Here is a 20,628-nt window from a genome sequence, read left to right as displayed (position 1 = left end):
AAGTGTATGCTTGTTTTGAAATTAAATACCATGTGCTTGGTGATCCTGTTTTTAAAAAGACACACTCAATATTAAAAGGACAAAAAATAACCTGACACCATCAGCCAGAGAAGGTATTCTTTGGAGGCCGGTCTGAAAACTTTTTTTCCACCAACCAGGGATGCTTAAACGTGGGTCTAACACTGGCCTTGAGCAGGTTAACATTTTAGCTTCTGGGTAGCACTGAGCAACCCCTTGTAGATTTGTGGTTTCCGACTTGGCTGTAGGTGACCTCTCAGTTATTTCCAGGCTTGGCGTGTGCTCTATCGCACAGAGCTGCTGAGTTGCTGCTTTGCCCAGCTGTGTCCGTCTAAACGCTGGCCCCCACAACGGCTTTTCCTGACACCGGCAAAAGGCCTGGAATCCCGCCCCACAAGGCCATCTGAGCTGCCGCCGCTGTGGGATCGGGTGGGGACCACTCCCCAGAGCAGGGACCTCCCTCTGCGAGGAGTTGGAGCTGCCCCTTCTGTGTCCTCCCGCCCCAAGCCAGCTGCCTCCCTCAGCCACGCCAAGGGTGTGGACCGTCAGGAGTTGTCATCCCCAAGCTCAAGCCATTACAACCTCATTAATTAGTGTAATCAGTATTCCCCAACTGTAATCTGGGGTTTTGGACACAACTCAGGCAGGCTTGGCGGTTTTGTATTTGTTCTGCTTATGGGGAGGGGAAAAGTCTGTGAAAAGGGAAGTTCAAGAAGCAGTTTGGGAGCATAATCACTTTAACAGGAATTTACATTCCATCAGAAAGGGATCATTTCAAATGCTCTTATAATTTTATCAATATGGTTAAGGATTCTCTGGTAGATAGTGTGTTCTTTCCATTTTCCAGCCTTGCTAGTATTTACCTAGTACCTTGATGAAGAGATCCTTCAGGAAAAACAATAACAGCAAAACCCTTTTTGAATAAAGAGGATTTTAGTTTTTTAAAGAGCAAGGAAATCTTTATTAGTGGAAAGAGACACCCATGAATGTATACAAGCACACAGAAAGATACCCCTCTAGGAAAAGCTCCAGTTTCTTGCACTTGTTGCTGAAGGTTATTAGAGCTGCTGCGTAGGGGAACATGGTGAAGATGGCAAGTGTCTTTTTTCCCAGGGCCACCTCATCCTGTCCTGTGAGGTTTTTCCTCCCTCAAAAGCCCAGCATCCACTTTCTCTCTTTACCAGCACCAGTAATCTAGGCAAAATCTTAAATACTTAACCTCATAACACTTTAGAGTATTTCCTCATCCAGCAGCCACATGTTAATCCTTTCCAACGGTGACATTCCTATTAAAGGGGTTCAGCCCAGAAGGGGGCAACCTCTTTAGGATGGAACAAGGATCCCTGAAGTTAATCCTGCTCCTTCCTATGTCCTGCACACCTGGGGCCACCCCCACTGTTGAGTTGACACAGAAGGGGCATCACCTCCAGTGGGAGAGATGAGACGGCCACACGGGCAGCTGTGATAAGGGCAGAGTAGCCATTCCCAGCCTGAGTACTGTTGTGTATGGTGAACATTCTAGAAGACACTGATAAAGAACAAATAAACCAAAGCTCATTTTAATCCGTTTACAGAGCTGTTTTGTGATGAATAGACAAGCTATGTTTACTTCTAGAGCTGGTGGTAATCTTTGTGAAATGTGTAACTTTCTCAAGAAAGGTATTTAAAAGCACTACATTTCAAAATTGGGGTTTTTTTTTTTTTTCTTTTTAACATAGAAATGCTCTAGTAAGGGTAAAACTTGACTCATTCTCTAGTTCGTAGTGGTCACTAAGATATTGTTCTGAGCATTGGAATATATTTTGAAACCTAGGCCTTTCTTCTAATGGTGCATAGTTTCTAAGATAGTGGATCCACATTGGTTATTGGAATATGTAAAGCTGGAGATATACCCTGTCAATAGGGTGCCTGCCTGCTTTTGATTTGCAGTCCCTGTTGCTAAGTGTTCTTTGCATCAGAAAGAAGTAACAGCTGTAAGTAGTGCCTGGAAAGGTGGAAGGGGGAAGGCGTTAATATGCGATGGATTAATATTTGTCTGAGTTTTTAAGAGCCTGGAATGTTCCTTTAAATTGTGGATGTGTTTTTCATTTCTGGCTGACAACTTCCCGGTTTTCCTACACTTCATTATTCTTTTCTCTGTCGCTGGGATTTTTTTTTTTTTTTTTTTTTTTTTTTTTAATTTCCCGAAAAGCAAGTAAAGTGCTCTCTCCTTATCAGTAGCTTTTCTTTTCCTGTTGTAATAACAAAAGAACAATACAAGAATTTAATAATGTTTAAAAATTGATACTCCTTTTTCTGAATATTCCATGTATTTGTAGATAAAATCAAAGTTTTATAGACCTAAAGAAAAGCTATGTGTCAGTAAACGAGCTCATATTTTATCGTGTACTTCTTAATTTTTTTTTTCCTTTTACTTGGCTTGGAAAATGAAATAAGGGCTTTTGCTTCCTCTTCAAAATCTGTTCCTTTGGTCTGTTGTTAAGAGTCAAAAGTCCTGAAAACTAGAAAGCTAGGTAAGACCACTTGTCCCCTCAATAGAAGGACATTTCAAAGGTGGCTCAAATACATTCCAATCTTGCTTGTATAGCATATAAAAGATTGTTGTTTACTGTCCCTGATGCTTTGGCAAAAATAAAGTCCAATCTGTTTCACATAGCTTTTATAAATATCAGGGGTGTGTTTTTGCAACAGTGGGCATGAAAGGACCCTTGTTTCAGTGTTTTGATGCAGTTTGAGTCCATAGCAGAGGTGCATTTAAAGTGGCTTCCCCAAGTATCCTTGAAACCAGCTTGAGCAAGAGCACTGGTGACCTGTCCCATGGTTGTCCTGCTGTGGCCTCAGAACTCCTGGCTTGCTTACCTTCTAAGGAATGAAACAAAAATCTCATAATCTCAGTTGTGTCTGACTCAGATCTGGGCAATTAGTGAGGTTTTGAAACTTTCTGAATATTTTGCCTATAATGTTTAAAGTGATATTTGTCTCTATGGTGGTAAAAGGAAAATATCCCATGTGTATGTTCCTGGCACCCTTTGGCATTCAGATTGCTAATCACAGTGGAACCTTCTGAATGTTTTCTGATTGAGAGTCAACTTGTTTCTGTTCCCTCAGGAATTTTTCAGACAAATTAGACTGTGGTGTCACACCTCATTGCGACCTGAAACTCCCAAAAATGTTGCCTATGTGTTCTTTCATGCCTCCTGTCCTGACTTTGTGTTGCCTAAATTCAAGCCTTATTATTGTGTTCTCTTTGAAGGAGTTCTGGGTATATCAGTAACGAAGCAAACGTCTTTCATCCAGAGCGTGTATCCCATATGGACTCTGTAATAAAGTGTGCTCATGTGCATAGGAAACATGGTTTTTTTCTTAAAAAAGTATAGAGTCACACATTCATTTGTGTATTTTTCTGTGCAAGAAAATGTGATCAATACACATGTCCCATGTGTATGCACACATGTGTAGCTAGATGTATGTAAGCACACGTACAGACATGGTGACATAATGGTTAATACATGCAAGTAAATGCAATCAGAGGATTGTATTTCTACCTTACCTGATGTCTACATTTACCTATATGTTATTAAATATGACTATGCTGAAAAAGGTATTATATTCTCTCATTAAGACTTTTCTGAAAATTTTGCTCATCTTTGATGGTAGAAATTCATCATAGAAGGTAAGCCCCAGCTATACATTGCAACAGATGTTTTTAAGAAGGGGTATAATATTATGCACTTTGCGAATAGCTTTTGGAGGACAGGGTGAGACTCTTCAAATAAATATTATTCGAACTCCTTCCACTTTCATTTCCCTTATCACTATAACAACCACACCCAACTTTGCTATTAAACGGTGTTTTCTATCTGCTTCCCACACGCTAGTGAAGCTGACCCTTTGAGCAGCAAAGGAAATATGAGCGATAACATGGAAAACTGTCTTCCTTTTGTTGACATTTCTAGAGCAACAAGTCAGAAAGCTTGTCTCCCTCTGGGTAGACAAGAGGCTATGGGTCACGATTAGATGGTATGTCCATTAGTGACCATGATGACTCCCAACAGAAGTATTTAAAACATTCCAGTGAATAACTCAGAAATCTGGTAAACAAATGGGGAGTGGTTGTTAACTTGCAAACTGTTTCAATTTTCTATATATGGGAGGGAAACTCCTAGGGAAGAAGGTAAGGAACAACTGAAAATAGAGGTCCTACACATTTCTGAGGTTAGGTCATTCTGAATTGCCCCAAGTGCAGTAGTGTTTTTCAGGAGCCTCCATATATGGCCATCCAGTGGGAGTTCTTTGCTGTGTTTCACTGCTCTGTTGTTGGATGTGAGATCTTTATGCCATCTTTGCCACATCTTATAGTCATATCATTGCTCAGTTCAGAGAGATTTTAATTAAATCACATACTGAGATAATGCTTCATGGTTTGGGGTCGTTCGTCTGTTCTTCAGTCATATTAACCTTTCCATCAAGATTTTTGTCAACTCTGGAAAGAATTCCTTTGTTTCAGATATGTTTTGGAGACTTTGAATAGAAGTCACATCACCAAATGGGATGGCTTCTTTGATATACGTTTTCTGAACATAATGAAACATGGTTGATTTTGTTACATTTCCCATGGCTGAGGTACTGTTTTATATTACCAGAAAACACATTTGAAGTCTTTATAAAATCTGATGTCAAGCACCTCCTAAGAAGAGAAATATAATGGTTATATCTCACATTTTTTACTCTTATCTGTAGCACCAAAAATAAATGAATGTCTCCAGAAAAAAAGGTTATGAAATTACAGCACATAGGAGGTAGTAAATGTGAAATGGGCTTGAGAATGACTTTATTCACTTACTGGCATTTTGGAAAAACTTGGGCTGTCAGGGAAGTGAACCAATCTGTATTAATATAAAGCATTAGAAATTTAAATAAATCCTGTTTGAAAGCAGTACCAGGATTTCCCTTGAATGCTGCTGAATAAATTCCGCTTGTTAAATGTCAGTTAAGTGTGTGTCACTGGCATGCAGAAGCTGAGAGAGCCACAAAAATATCCACTTCGGGCTTTAAAATATTGAAGTCTTTTAATGTTCTTTTGACCTTCAGTTAAAGGACATAGTCACATAGCAAAGGAAATGCCTCAAATTCTAGCATCTGGGTTTGTTTCTTTATACTTTTTTGGCACAGTTACAACAGTAGGGCTTTTCTTTCCTTCGATTTTTTTCACAGTACAGTCAACACAGACTTCTCACACAAGCGGGAAAGGACAGTTGTGAGGCCAAAAGCAATATGTTTCTGCTCTGCGCTCCGTGGCTGGGCCTAATTGAATGGCCTGTTGTTTCAGAAGGAGCCCAGAACCAAAAAACAAACAGAATCCCACACAAATACAAATTTAGCATAAAATTAGGTACCTACACATGTGCCTGTAAACATGCGTGTACTCAAAACAGTATTAGCAGGCAATGTCCTTTTTTGGGGTGGGGGGGAGTTCTTGAGTCTTTGCTGTCTATTCAGGTTATTTCATCTGTATAGGGTTTGGGGATCTTCATCTGGATTTTCAGCTGCTTGAAGCTGTTTCTTCAAAAGCTTCTTCTCTAGCCTGAGAGGAGAACCTAGTTTCGTGAAAGTGCTAGTGAAGTATAGCTGTTTTGACATGGCTACTTGATGTCAGTTCTGTTAGTTACTTCAACTGTGTTTGTCATTTAGCGCTAATGAAAAGTCACTTAAAACTTTAGGGAATGAAGCAGTGGCAGCTGATTTCCCATTAATTTATAAATACTCATATCAAACCAATAAACTGGGGACATCTTCGTATTTTCGTGTTTTCTCAGCTTTATATCCAGTAAGTTTCTGTGTGTGTGAGCTTTTCTTGAGATCTTGAATAGTATGAAAATGGATCCCATAGGCGCTCTTTTTTCCCTAGGAGTTGAGTTTGGTAACGTATGTCTTTCTTCACAGTGGTCACCTTAGCCACTCGCCACTGAAGACCATTAGGTGTTGTGGGCCACTGGTGTAGTTCTGAGACGGAAAAGTTAGGAAGCAGTGCTGTTGTGCAGAGGTGTTAACAGACTTAAAATTTGTAGCCTTAAAAGTAGTTTTCCAAAGCCATCTGACTCACAAAAGCTTGTTTTGTTTGATGTTTATGTATTGAATGTATTTATCCTATAAACTTAAGCTAAATAAAGGAAATAGTCATCTGCCCTTAGCAGATGGCTCTGTAGCTTCCCCGAATTTATTCATTCGTGCATTCACTTTACAAGTATTTATGGAGCACTCGACCGCTCGCAGACACAGAGTGAACAAGACGGACAATGTCCCAGTCACCCAAAGTTCCAGTCTTATGGGGGAAGTTAGTAAAAGCCATGTATAAAAAAGCATATTAAGCATGGTTAGATCACAGAACCCTGAGTCTGAGAGATGATGGCTTGAGAAAACCTCTGTAGGAAGAGATGGCGTTTCAGTGGTACTGAAAGTTAAGAAGGAAGTAACAGTGCAAGGATCCTGAGGGAGAACATCCTAGGCAGAGTGATCCCATGTTCAGCAACCCCAGTGAAGGGATAAGCTTTGTGAGCTGGGGCATAAAATGTTGAGGGGCTGCAGTGTGTAGCAAGTGAGGGGTGGGAAGGGGCAGCAGGAGAGGAAGTGGGAGAGGGACTGAATCACAAAGACTCAGGTAAGGAGTTTGGATTTTACTTTGAGTGTAATTGGAAGCCATTAAAGGGTTCTGAGCTTCAGGTGAAGATAATAGGCTGCCCTTTTTAAGATGATAGATTTGGCCACCCTGAGCAAAGTGTCTTATAGCAGGAGGTAGAGTGGAACCAGGAGACTGGAAAGTGTTGCGTGGCCAGGTGGGGAGTTGGCAGAAGAGCTGGAAAGAAGGGAGTGGATTCTGTGTGTCATTTGGAGGTAGGAGGTGGGCTCCAGACTGAGGCCACCCACACTGCTGGCTTGGACAGTTCCTGCTGTTTCCTGAGATGGGGAAGACTGAGCAACACCTGGGTAGAGGCAGAATCACCCTTGGAAGTGCAGCAAGTATACCAAGGTGGAGGTGGTCTTGGGTCCTTCTCTTCACTTAGCAATGATGTTTGGCAATTAAGTCATTAACGTCTGTCACTGTAACGCAAGAACAACAGTCTAGAAGACTCCGTCATGGTTACAGATCCTCAGCTTGGTCCTCCGCTGACTCTCTATTTCTCTGCTTCTTCCTCTGATCTTTTGGTGCGTCTGTTTCTTCCCTAGCGGTGTCAACAAAGCCCACACCCTGGTTTGCTTAGCTTCCCTTTAAAATTGTTCACAGATTCTTTCTGTAAGTTTCTGAAAACACACATTTCCTGTCTCAGGCATGATTTATCTCACACTAGAATCCCAGGGAGAACCAAGGCCCCTGAGAGAAATGGAGGTGCACCTCTGTCCCCTGTCATGCTCACTCCTGAATGGACAAGGAGGCCCCATGCTGTTTGTATCATTCTTCCAACCCCTAACTGGGGACCTGTGTTTGAATGTGTTTGAATTCTGAAGCTGTGTACTTATACCACATTTTGCTCTCCTATATGTCTCCCCATAACCCCTGAAGCCAGAGACACAGTGCTTGGCACCTAGGGTGTAATTAATTAATGTCTGATGATTTTGAAGAACTCATGGATTAAAACTAAATCATAAAGGATCATTTATGTACTTAAAAAACTTGGACTTTATCTTGTAACCATTGTGGGTCCATTGCAGGCTTACAAGGAGAGGGATTAAGACTAGAAAGTTAATAAAGAGATAGTATAGGGAGTTCCTGGTAGTTCAGTGGGTTAAGGATCTGGTGTTGTTACTGCTGTGGCACTGGTCACTGCTATGGCATAGGTTCACTCCCTGGCCCAGAAACTTCACATGCCATGAGTGTGGCCAAAAAACGAGAAGATAGTACAAAGAGATTGGTTGTCAGAAAGTATCCTCAAGTGTAAAACATATTCAGAATTTGGAAAAATTCTGGGTCATGATCATGAATATTAACTATCTTTGACGTGGTAAGGAAAGAAGTGTGTAATTTTTGGAGATTTCCAGGTGATAGAAAACAGGAAACTGACTCATACTGTAACACTATTTGTCCTCTGAAAGGAAGAGACATGAGAGATTTAGTATTTTTTTTTTGACCTGTCACTTGATTTTACTTATGCTAAATTTCATTTAAGCTTACCCTTTTGGCCCCAGTCACATTTCTTTTTGGTATTATTGCTGCCAGTTTTTTCAAATAAAAAGGCAAAATCATAACTTGCTCTATGCAGTCGGAAGAAATCCTGGCACAGATCCTCCAGAAACCAAAGAGAGAAATTATTAGCAATATCCAGACCAGTAGCTGACTGGCTCAGATTCTTCCTCCCATGACCATTGCTGATTAATGGGAGAATCTGTTCTGTAGTTGAAAAGCCTCTTTCCTGAGCCCAGTCTGTCCTGGCTTCAGAGCATGGCCAGCTGCACAGCAAAAGCCATTGCCAGGGCTCTGTTTCTGATTCCACCCTCTGCATGTCAGACGTTGTGGCGGGCGGGGGAGCAAAGAGGTGGGACGAGCATCCAAACCAGTGTAGATGGCTCAGCTGATAACAAAGACACAGCGCCCTCTAAGCAGAATCCCTTCCCTCACGTTGGACACTGTGTCCCCTTCGGAAGTATGTCGTTCTCTCTCCATGTAAATGCTATAATTCTTCCTTTATTCCTTTGTTCTTGACTCCTGTCCAGACCACTTCGCTACTGTGTCTGCCGTGATTAATTTGCTCTGTAACTTTTCCTGACATCCTTTTCCTCACCCTCTTCTTTCTTCCCTCATCATCTCTTCCTTCACCTCTTCCAATTTGTTTCCCTTCCATCCTTCTCTAATACTACACTTCCCTTATGACACTGAAATAGCCTTGCATAGTGGCCTATTTCCAGCAATATCAACACTCCTCATTTTTCTCACCAACCTAAAATGTTTACCCATTTAACAAAATTGATGCAGTTTATGGCAGCATTGGTAGCCTGCAATAATAAAATTCTGTTAAAGCAGATCCTATATTTTGTTTACCCTTCTCTCTTGTTTTCCTTATTCTGAATTCCATCTATTTTCTTTCCGGGGCCTATTATTCGGGTGGTTGGAGTTTGGGATCCTTTTAGGGTCTTCAAAGGTAAACAGTCTCCATTGTATCTTTGGTAAACAGTAATAGGAAGATCCAAAATAAATTTGTCACCATTAAATTCTTACCAAAAGGTTTTTATTGCAGTAAACATTAACCTATACAGCAATAAATCACACGTGGCCCTGGCTCAGGAAGCTTCCAGTTTTCTTGGGGAAGCAGGCATGAAAACAATTCACTAGGATAGCAAGTAGAATGAAGTAAGTCCTTTCATAATTTAGAGGGACAGAGAAAAAAAGTCTGCAAAGGTGCTGAGAAAAGAGTGATACTCTTACTGGGAAAGTCAGGAGTAATATTGCTTCTCGGAGAAGGTAGCATTTCATTTGCGCCTTGAAGGGTGGATGGGATTTCAGGAGATGAAGAAGGACCAAAGGCCCTCCCGACCTAGGAGGTGGGGTGGGGGTGAAGCACCCACTCGTGCAGGAGGAGTGCGAGTCTTCCCGTGGGCACACAGTGGCTGGCATACTGATGTTAAGTGAGTACAGACTCCACTTTCTAAAAGGTTGTGGTGGGAGGAAGAGGAGGAGGTTCCTCGCAGTAATAGAGTTGTAGCCTCTCAGTAATAAAAGATCTAAAAGAAGAGTGTTTTTTACTTCCTAAATTTTAGAAATTTAAGCATGCTTATAAACAGAAAGAAAAGCGCCAGCAGAGCGGGAGAAATTGAGGGCGCAAAACAAGAGTACAAGGCCCCAGATGGCATGGCAGACTCCCCCTTAAGTCCTGATTTTTAGACTTTCCGTGCCTAGGCCCTTTTTCCCCGTGTCAAGGTTCCCTTTACTTTGCAAAGGTAATGAAGCTGCTAAAGCAAGGAGTTAGCCCCCTAAACAAGGCAAATAGGACATCACCTCTACACCTCTCTTTAGGTAGGTTGGCAGGATTCAGAGGTCTTAGGCATGGTTGTCTTGATTGACAGTTTTGTTTCTGTTGGGTCTCAGTCCTGAAGTCCTCATGGATTTGTGACCTAGAGTAAGTCATTTAACCTCTGGGAGCCTTCCTTGCCTTTATGTGTTAAAACAAGATAGTGATCCTGGACCTGTGTCCTAGGCCACCATGCCACCACTGTTGGAAGTTGAATACGGGACTTCCCATTGTGGCTCAGTGGTTAACGAACCCAAGTAGTATCCATGAGGATGTGGGTTGGAATCTGGCCTTGGGCCTTGTTCAGTGGGTTAAGGATACGGTGTTGCTATCAGCTGTGATGTAGGTTACAGATGTGGCTTGGATCCCATGTTACTGTGGCTGTGGCGTAGGCCAACACCTACAGCTCTGATTAGACCTCTAGCCTGGGAATCTCCATATGCCTTGGGTGCAGCCCTAAAAAAAAATAAATAAATAAAGTTGGATAGAAATCCAGGCTCTACCCTTTCTCTCTTGTCTCTCCTCCTCACTTCTCTTCCTCTCTCCTGCTGTAGTTATTAACCTGGCTTCATCTGACTTTGTCCCTGTGATAAGTATCAGTGGATATTGCTAATTCAGCACTAATGTATCTAAAGGAATTTTCTCTCAATTCAGTAAGGTGTTTTATAGGATTCATATCTAATAAGGGATCCCTAAAGTTTGAAACTAAAGTTCTGGTCGTACATACAGCTCTTTATTATTAGGACGACACGGTAACTTTGTTGAGAGAGGACCTATTGACTCTTTGCAACATTAAAGCCTACATATCTTCTAGTTGGATTCATTAATTGCCTTGCCCTTTTGTTTTACCTCTAGTGCCTGTTTGGGAAGTTGAGATTGATGTTGGGATGAGCACATGGTTCCGTAAAAACTACAGCTCCTTGAAGTACTTAGCTTAATATTAGAGTCCCCTACCTGCATTATTAACAAGATTGCATTTTATTGCCACTTGAAATAGCTTCATTGGTATCCCAAAAAAGATAGTTTTGATATTGGCAACTTGTCAAAGCTGCACCCAGGCCATTGACATTCCATGTTCTTTGTATTGCGTCAAGTTCTTGGACACATACCTTAATTATCGTGTGGAAGAGACTCAATGCACTGATGTTAAGAAGGAGGTCTCAGGCCAGGGGAACTAGCTATTTTAATATTACTTTTCTCATTCCTGAAGCTTAGGTTAGAATCTAAGCATAAGGTTTCATTTTATTTTCTCTGGAGCCAATTTATTTAAAGATGAGAAATGCATGGATAAATAAATCAAAAATGTTTTGGAAATGTTCTGACATGGATGCTCTGCGCAGCCCATCTGAAATACCTGGGATGTAGTCATACGCAGTGGTGGTGAGATTCAGAAATGATGGCAGCTCATAAATAATTTAAATTCATACCAAATTGATAGCGTTAAAGGCTAATGAGGTGATTGTTTTCTTTGTTCTGCTGACCCTGCCACTTTAAAAGCCTGTCCTATTCTCTGCTCGTTTTAAACATTCATCACTTATTTCTGATTCTTATTTCCGCTTAGTGTTATTGTTTCCTGTCTTTGTATTTAAGCCCTCAACTCAGACATATTTATTTCTCTCCCCAGCTCCCTGGCCTCTTTCTTCTTATAGCTCATCTTTCAGATCTACCATGCTTACTAGCAAACTGTATTAGTTTACATTCATTTGTTTAAAAATAAGTTTCTCATTTCAGAGAATGGAACTGTGACGTAATAAGAACCAACATTTCTGGCATGTTTACCAGGTACCAGATGTCACCAGGCACTTTGTATGGCTTGTTTTATTTAACACACGGGAGAAGCCCTTGAAATAAGTTAAAGGGGTGAAGTAACTTGCCCACTTCACACAGTCAGGTAGATGCAGATCTAAGATTAGAACCTAGTGGGATCATGCTGGATCCCGTGTTCTTGATCAGCTGTAACATTGTTGTCTCACCTGTTGGATCAGTCCAAATCGAATGATCACCACTGATGTCGCTGCACCACGCTAGACTCACAGATGTCAGGACTGTAGTGAAGACCCATTCCTCTTGCACTGCTGGGTCCTGAGTGTCCTTAGAGATGCAGGTGCGGGGACTTCCCATTGCACCTGTGCATGTCAGCATCTGACTCTTTTCCAAAATCAGGGAAGCCTTCACCTGGTGGAGCTGAAGTTTGGAGGATACGTAAGAGTTGCCAGCTCAGAAGGAAGCCATAAAGATGAGATATGAGAGAGTATGGGGGCAGTTGAGGAAGAAGTGCCTCTCATTATAAGTGGAACATGTCTGGGTCCTAGAAGAGTGGGGAAAAGGGGTGGCTGATGTCAGTGAGTCATGGGATTGGTCAGGCCTGATGCCTGGGGCTTTGAGTGCTATGGTAAAGGGCTTGGACTCCTCTTCAATTGCTGGGAAGCTGGTGTGCCCGTGCTGTGTTTCCCTTCTCACATCCCTCTTACCTGTGTTGCCTCATTCCATGGAAGCCTCTAGAAAGCCTGAGAGCTCTGCTGTGGTTAATGTCAGTAGCTAAGAGCACTGAGTGAAGAAGCTAGAGGAAATTTTATTGCCGTAGCATTGTAAAAATTAGTGTTTCATACAAGCTTTTGAGCTTCAGTCCTATGCAACTAGAAATTAAATTCAGAACTATCAATAGTTTAATTTCAGCACTTATTTTCTTATCTGGTAAGATTAATACAGAGATAGTTTCCAAAGAAGTTTTTATGGAAGCTTAAATGTATGGCTTTTATGCAATTGTGTTTTGTTTTTCCTAATTAAAAATTTTGGGGAGAAATTGCGCATTTAAGTGATGCTGTGAAGAAGCATTTGGATATTGTTGAAGAGCTGTAATCCATGCTGTTTAAAATGCTTATTTACTTCTGTTAAGTACTGTTTAAAATTAACCTTCATAAAGCAGACGACGTATTTCTTGATGGCTTATCTTTTTTTCAAAAGGCATTTTTCTTAGTCATTTTTCTGGTCTTAACAAGATGACCAGATACAGACCCAGTTGCTTTCTTTTTTTTTCCCCCCATTTTAAATCCCTTCTTTTCTGTCTACTTTTGGTTGGAAAACTAGTGAGACAGTATTAACATTTCAATCAGGGTTGCAAAAGTATTGCCTTAGCTTACTGGGAAAAGGGAATTATTACCCACTGGCAAAAAGAATAGAGTAAAATGTGGTAAAGTTTACCTTACATTAAGATTCTTAGATGGGGACTGAACCAAATTCCAAACATATTTTAAAATCTAGAAGATGTTCAGAGTCGTTACCTTAGAAGCCCATATGTTGTTTTCAGGAGACTGTCCTTGGACAAGGGTGAATGTTTCCTCCCTTCCTTTCTCTCTCCTTCCTTCCTTTTTTGGGGGAGGAGGGGGGTTAGTTGCCTTCCATGTTTGGAGCACTTTTCTTTTCTTTTGAATGCCTCTTGGTAATGAAAAACTTTCATTCTTTATAAGTTGAATTTTATTTGGAGAAATAGCCAAAAGGCCTATGGAGTCAAACCTGATTAATAAAAATAGGTGAGCACTTTGGGAAATTCTATTTTTGTTAAAATATACAGTAGAACTATTAGGCAATGAGGCTGATTTTGTTGTAAATCTCAGGAATTGCCTTTAAAGAAAATGTCAAAAGGAACATTACAGAAAAAATATTGAGAAATGGCAGAATTGGAATAGCTATATGACTTCCTGAAGGTGACTTTGCAGAATAACATGATTTAAATGTGAAGTCCTTTTATTTGTTTCTTTTTTGGGTGGTGTCCCTTTTTTTGCTGCCATATCTCATACATTAAATATAATTAATATATTTTAATTCAAAAATAACATTAATGGAGGTGTTCCCATCGTGCCTCAGCGGAAACAAATTTGACTAGCATCCGTGAGGACGCAGGTTCTATCCCTGGCCTCGCTCCGTGGGCTCAGGGTCTGGCGTTGCCGGGAGCTATGGTGTAGGTTGCAGACCCAGCTCGGATCCTGCATTGCTGTGATTGTGGTATAGGCTGGCAGCTACAGCTCCAACTTGACCTCTAGCCTGGGAGCCTCCATATGCCACATGTGCGGCCCTAAAAAGACAAATAATAATAATAACATTAGTTAGTATATCAGTGTATATGTGGGGATATACCTGTATCAGTTCATCAAAGTTCCAGCAGCTAGAACAACAGAATGTGGTAAGGCAAACCCTTTTTCCCTGGTGTAATTGGTTGTGCCATTTGAAATTCCAAATATTCAAAATATTGTTTCTGAGAATCTGAGAAGCTTTGTGCTCAGTAAGTGCCAGGGCTTACTCTGTATAAATTATTTCACTATTCATCCTCCCTCCCATTAACTGTTAATTTAGGTTGTAATTTCCCCACCCGGAAAGGGTAAGCTCTACACCTAAAGCTGTTATTATGATAGTAAAAGTTTGGTTGGTCAGTGACTATGACGTGAGACCTGTGGTAAAAATATGTTTTAAATAACGTGGTATAAGTCAGCTTCTTGATTTAAATTATGTTACCCTTCCCTTCTTACCCTCCCCCAATTTAATGATGCTGGTTTTATCCCTGTGATGCTCTCATTGCAACTCCCTAGATGTTCCATTTAATCCTTTAGAAATGCTTGTTCTCACCAGTCTGTCATCTTACTGCTGAGTCAGTGACGGGTCTGGGACTAAAGTTTGTTCTCTTGATTCATGTCCATTGTATCATTGTATCTCCTTGTCCTATTTCTCAGCTGTTTTAAGTATGTCAGACTCAAGGACCAGTTACAGAAATACCCCAATGCGGTATCCAGTCTAAGCCTTTTTTCTTCAAATGAGCTTTCAAGCATAAAATAAATAGCATATGTAATAGAAGCAATATTTAGAGTGCTGGGTGAGAAAGGAATTGCTTCCTGGCTAGAGTAGTTTACAACTCTGACTGTGGAATCTCTTAATTGTCTAAATCAGAGATACTTCAGTACTTTAGAATTCATCTTAATGTACTATAGCCCTTTAAAAATTAAAAATTAAATTTAAAAATTAAAAACAAATTTAGGTAGTTTATTTTCAGAGCTGATTTTGAGAATTTCATTGTACTTCTTAGGGTAATTAGTGTCATACCAGGGGCCTAAGCCAGAGTCAGCCAGAACTCCTTGAATTGCAGGCCCATTTGAGGTTTTTGATAGAGCATGTTTTTAACTCTTTAAAACAGTTATCGGGTTGTATCTAGAGACCTTTGAAAAGTCCATAAAGTTAATTATACCTTGAGACACACACTCTGCTCAATCGCTTAAGTGCTGTATCAATTTTACAGGGTTCCTTTGTTAACAAAATCAATGTAGCCGAAGTACAGTCTTTTAGGAATATGCAGTTCATTGTACGCAGACATTTCTGAAGGAAGATAATGGTAATAATTATGCAGTTATTCAAGAGTCTGGGCCTTTTGCTATTGTGTGGCTAAGATTGGGAGGCTTATGCTTTGGGGTGGTGCCTCTGACTGTTGTGCAGAATTACCTGTCCTTTACCTTTGCATCATTTGATGCTTTGACTCTATGTTGTTAATTTGGTTCTATGACTTGTAAAAGACCCCAGAACATTTTGTAACTGTTTTAAGGTCAACGGCTAATGATACTCAGAGCTAACAAAAGAGTGCTTACCTGGTGCCAGATATTAGTGTAAGCTCTTGTCATGTGTTACTTCAACCTCTCAACAAACCAATGAGGTAGAAACTTCTATTTTCCTTATTCTACAGATGAGGAAACCAAGGTTAAGAGAGGTTACCCAGGGTCATACACTACAAGTAAGTAGTAGAACTTGATAGGTCGGTAGGTAGGCAGGCAAGTAGATAGTTGGGAAGAAGAGACAATAGTGGTAGGCAGTATTAGTGAGACATGCAATAGTTAATTGGCTGCCTGCTATGGTCTAGGCATTATTTTGGGCAGTAGGGCAACAAAGAAGTACAAGACTCAAGTCCAGCCCTCATGGAAATCACATTTGGTCATAGAATGCCAGAGTATAAATATAAATAATTAATGATGCAATGAAACATTTTATAAAATTGATATATGTACAGAGTGAATATATGTGAAAAATAGAGGAAGGAATCAGACTTGTGGGGAAACAGAGAGAAAGGGATATTTCATAGAACCTGTGCTTGAAAATGACCAGGATGCTCTATGCTCTGAGACTAGGGACCATTATTTACAGCTCTGTGACTCCAGATCCCTAGCGATGTACCCAGGATGTAATGAGTACTCAGTAAATGTTGGGTGGGTAGGTGGCGGCAGTCTGGCTAGCCAGTGAATGTGGGGAAAGAGCCTTGCAGAGGTGCCCACCCCAAGTGAGAGCCCAGAGGCCAGCCTTGGCATGGGGCTCTTCAGCATTGGGGCTGTGGGTGTGTCATTGGGAAGGGGAGCAGAAGGAAGTGTGACTGGCCTGCTACATCGTACATCACTCTCCTTTCACCCAGATCACATCCCAGGCTAGCTGTGGTCCCTGTGCCCAGCCTCCCCATGACACCTGCCTTACATCGTATCCATATTTGAAGGCCTTGATAAAGATGACGCTTCCTCTGGGAAGCTTTCCCAGTAACTGCTGGAACAGCACTCTCTCTGGTCTCAAAAGTTGGAGTCCTTTTGTCTCTAGCATTCCTTTGACACTTAATGGCATACTGCCTTGGGTCACCTCTTTAATTACTGTTTTGAGTTTTTGCTTAATAGAGGATAGAGGATCATTCCTCCTCTAATGATAGAGGAGGAAAGGGGAAGCTCAGAGAGATGCAAAGAACTCTACAAGGTCCCATAAGCACTTAGTGACAGGCCAGAGCCCGATCTGTGCTCACTGGTGCTCTGTTCTTTTCCCCAAACCCCATCATGAGTTGTGGAGGTGAGGAACCATTTGTCACATTTACTCTGGATCACTTAGTTGCCCCAAAAATATTTGTAAGTGAATTAATGAGTACCACTTTGGTGCTCTGGTTAGTGGAAAATGGTGTGGTTCTCAGCTTAAAAAATGGCCGTCTAGGAGTTCTCATCATGGTTCAGTAGAAACAAGTCTGACTAGTATCCATGAGGACACAGGTTTGATCCCTGTCCTTGCTCATCCGGCACTTTCCTGAGCTGTGGTGTAGGTCGCAGACACTACTTGGATCGCATGTGGCTGTGGCTGTGGTGTAGACCGCAGCTGTAGCTCTGATTCGACCCCTAGCCTGGGAACCTCCATATGCCATGGGTGCAGCCCTAAGAGACCAAAAAAAAAAAAAAAAAAAAAAAAGGCCACCTAAGGGATTAAACATACAGAGAATAAGAACGCAACCTAGGATATGTTCATGCAGCATTAGGTTCAGAAGAGCAACTACTGGGGGGGGGGATCCTCTTAATTTCACCAGAAATATTGTTGAAAGTGGCTTTTGGATTCATGACTTAAAATTCACTTGAATGATTCAGTCAGCTTTATATGTTTCTGGCAGTTTAAACTTAGGTTGCTTATGTTTAAGTTGTGATTGTAAGTTATTTTCCAGTATTAAAAATAAAAGTCACTTTCTTAATTTCTTAATATTTGCTTCCTATTGACATAATTAAGGATGGCAATTAGACCTCACAGTGCCCTTGGAATTGCTAAGTGAGAAATTCTTCTCCAATTCAAAAGGAGGCTTATTGGCAACAAACTCCGTTGTCCCCAACATTTTCATTAGAGCCTCAGATGAAGAGGAGTCTTCTAAGTGAGTTCTTAAGGGGGCATTGAGGAGGAGGAAAGTGAGGTACAAGGTTATTCCTAAGTAGGAACAGCCATGACTTATGCAAGATTCATTACACAGGAAACAACACAGCAGACCCTTGCGATTCATTGATTTAACATTCACGAATTCAATTATTCATGAAACAATGACCCAGAAGATCCATGACATGTAGTAATTTGTAATTTGAATCAGGTGTGCTTGAAATACCTATGCCGGAGCAGATCACTTAGCTGGTGACAAGCCAACTGCCCAATGTTTTTAGCTCATTATCACATATGAAGGAAGCCATGAACTGGTGAAAATTTTTTTCTTTGTAAAAGAAAATCGGCTGCTAGGGCTAGTGATAAGGACAGATAAAGCATAAAGAGGCCCTAGAAGTAACAGTTTGATTTTTTTTTCCCCAAAAAGTGGATATTTGGGACAAATTTAAAAGCTAGCATGCTGTATTTGGCAATAGATTGAATCTCTGAAATGCATAGTTCAGAAACAAGAGCAATTCCTAGAAATAACTCAGTGTATACACTGGCCAATTTGTAAAACTGCATTTTCTGAGGCACCTGTAATCTGAGGCATCATGTACCAATTAGAGTGTTTGTGAAGATCTTGGGAATTCTCTAGTGGAAAACAAGTTCAATCCCTGGCCTCGCCCAGTGCGTTAAAAGATCTGGCATTGCCATGAGCTGTGGCTTAGGTCACAGACGTGGCTCAGATCTAATGTTGCTGTGGCTCTGGTGTAGGCTGGTGTATCAGGACTGAGACTGAATATCATGAGTTGTGCCTGTCAGTAGGATTTCACTGGGTGCAAATGTCCAGATAAGTCTGATTCACCAAGGAGCAGAACAAGAGCAGAGTAGCACTACTGAAAATGTAAGGAAGCCATGGCATCCTAAAGGGATTTTACAGACAGAAAAGCTTTCAGAGGTGGAAGCTATACCAAGCCAGGCCTTGGAAGCAGATGGCTAGCCTCCACGTGAGGCTTTCTACTATCTTTAATGCTGAAAGACCCTGTCTGATGTTGCCAGCTCCTATAGTCTTAGAGTTTTTTTTCTGGCTGGGCTTCATCTTCTGAAATGAGCTGGGGGAAACTGCCAGAGGTCTAAGTTTCCTGGGGAGTAGATTGTTACAGAGAGGTCCCTATGGTATGGAGCTTGGGTGTTCCTCATGGGAGCTACCTCCCCCCAGGCCCAGGCCCGAGGCCTTTATAGGACAGTAGCTGTGACAGGATGTAGGTCAGGCCTGCCACCCCTCTGATTCCTAGCATATTTGTCCTCCGTTTCTCAGAGGGTGAGGCTCTGCTTGTGTAGGAGTGAAACCTGTCAGCACCTGGGTGGTGGACAGCACCCCAGCCACCCTGAGACCAGAGGTTGCTCTTCTGACCTTTCTTAGCCATTCCACTTATATAGGGTTACTTTGGTTTGGCTTGATTTGTATATTTAGCTGACTTCATGATAAAGGTTTGTGATCAGATTTTTAAGCTAGACTCTAAGCAGTTTTAAGTATTATGGAAGAGATGAATACCAGACTGCAGACCAAAAGATGAGGAAATTAGGGTGATGACTGTGTGTCTTGATGGAGCTGGTATGGGATTCCCCAGGAGACCTGGCTTCTGACCCTGCCGGCCGAGAGACCTGGGCATGGCATTTGGCTCCTTTAGGCCTGTGTTTCTCTGCTTACACATAAGAATTTCAGATGAAGAAAACTTTTCTTCTCCTTTGGCAAGTACGTTCTATGGATAGAACCATCCTTATGCTTTTATGCAAGAGCATATTAATTCCTCTACTCTCTTGCAATTAAACCTTCAATCTCCAACCCATCTTTTTTTCATATCTTATTTGTAGAAAGGATTAGATCTATTTGTTTAAAATTCTGAGTTATAGAACATTTCAAAATAAGCTCAGGCTTTCTGCTTAAAGTTTGTGTGTATGGAAAATCTCTGCTCATTGATAGTTATTTATATCTCCTTGCTTGTATTAAAATATACAAGGTGTCTTGTTCATGATAGTTGATTATTAAATGTTTGTGGAGTTGCTGAATGAGTAAGAATCTTTCTGGTACTTTTAATACCTGGATGTGGATCTTTGGTAAGAGGCACGTGTATTGCATATTTGAGTGTTCCCCAAGTGATTTTTCATAATTTTTTTTTCACTTCATTCTTCAAAGGGCAAGATACTTCCCTTGTTTATACATTTTCCTTTCAAAGGAAACTTATTATAGAGGTTTCTCGTTGTCCTCATGTCCCTATGTCCATTCCCCCTGTTCTTCCATGGATACACAATTTTCACTGCAGATATGGCCACCCAGAATAAAGCCTACATTTCCCAACTCCCTTGCAAGTGGTCCTGGCCAAGCGACTAAGTCCTGGCCGGGTGAAGGGAGCAGAAGCAGCAGTGTAACTTGTCACTCTACGCCCTTGCGAGTTGTGCCTTCCTTCCACTCTTCTCTTTCCCTAGTGCTGGACAAGGGCCAGCACAGCAGGTATTGAAATAGAAGGAACTTAGGTCCTGAGCAACTTTGTGAAGCCCACGCCCATAATACATGTAAGGTTGTTTGCATGGCGATATTTCTTCTACTTAGTGGAGTGTGAACTTGGGAGGGTTGCTCCATCATGAACTGCCATGTTTCCTTTCATTCATTCTGCTTAGACTTATTTATGGGATCCCTGTGTCCTTTGTTGTATCTGAAAATATTTGAAAAGAAGCCATGCCCTTGAAATGCGGGAGCAGCCACAGCCCTCAGCACTATATGCACTTTGGCAGCAGCCCTAACTTCTCTTGCCATCCAGCATGCAGGCCCAGACGTTGTGCCTGCTCCTTCCATGAGCTGCTCTCTGAACTTGACCTCAGGCCTGAGATGGTAGCTCCATGCAGGTTGCCATTTAATAAGGAAGAGGGTGAGATGGTCTGG

At 41.4% G+C, this 20,628-nt stretch overlaps 1 protein-coding gene and 1 long non-coding RNA gene across 7 annotated transcripts in view; both read left to right on the top strand.

The window, feature by feature from the left end:
- CRIM1 (cysteine rich transmembrane BMP regulator 1) overlaps nt 1–20,628 on the top strand; it is a 204,024-nt gene that overhangs the window by 55,371 nt on the left and 128,025 nt on the right. The window lies entirely within an intron of this gene.
- LOC146404882 (uncharacterized) lies at nt 6,184–10,491 on the top strand. The gene is made up of 2 exons (XR_014842277.1): nt 6,184–6,463; nt 6,528–10,491. It is a non-coding gene; the product is annotated as an uncharacterized LOC146404882 (long non-coding RNA).

The sequence above is a fragment of the Sus scrofa genome, chromosome 3 (genome assembly GCF_054392235.1).
Source record: "Sus scrofa isolate SSC_HxYL_T2T_F1_AM1 chromosome 3, Sscrofa_HxYL_maternal_Yorkshire_Landrace_v2.0, whole genome shotgun sequence".
NCBI classification, from domain to species: domain Eukaryota; kingdom Metazoa; phylum Chordata; class Mammalia; order Artiodactyla; family Suidae; genus Sus; species Sus scrofa.
Note: the sequence above shows the minus strand (reverse complement) of the source record. Positions and strands in the feature narration are given on the sequence as shown.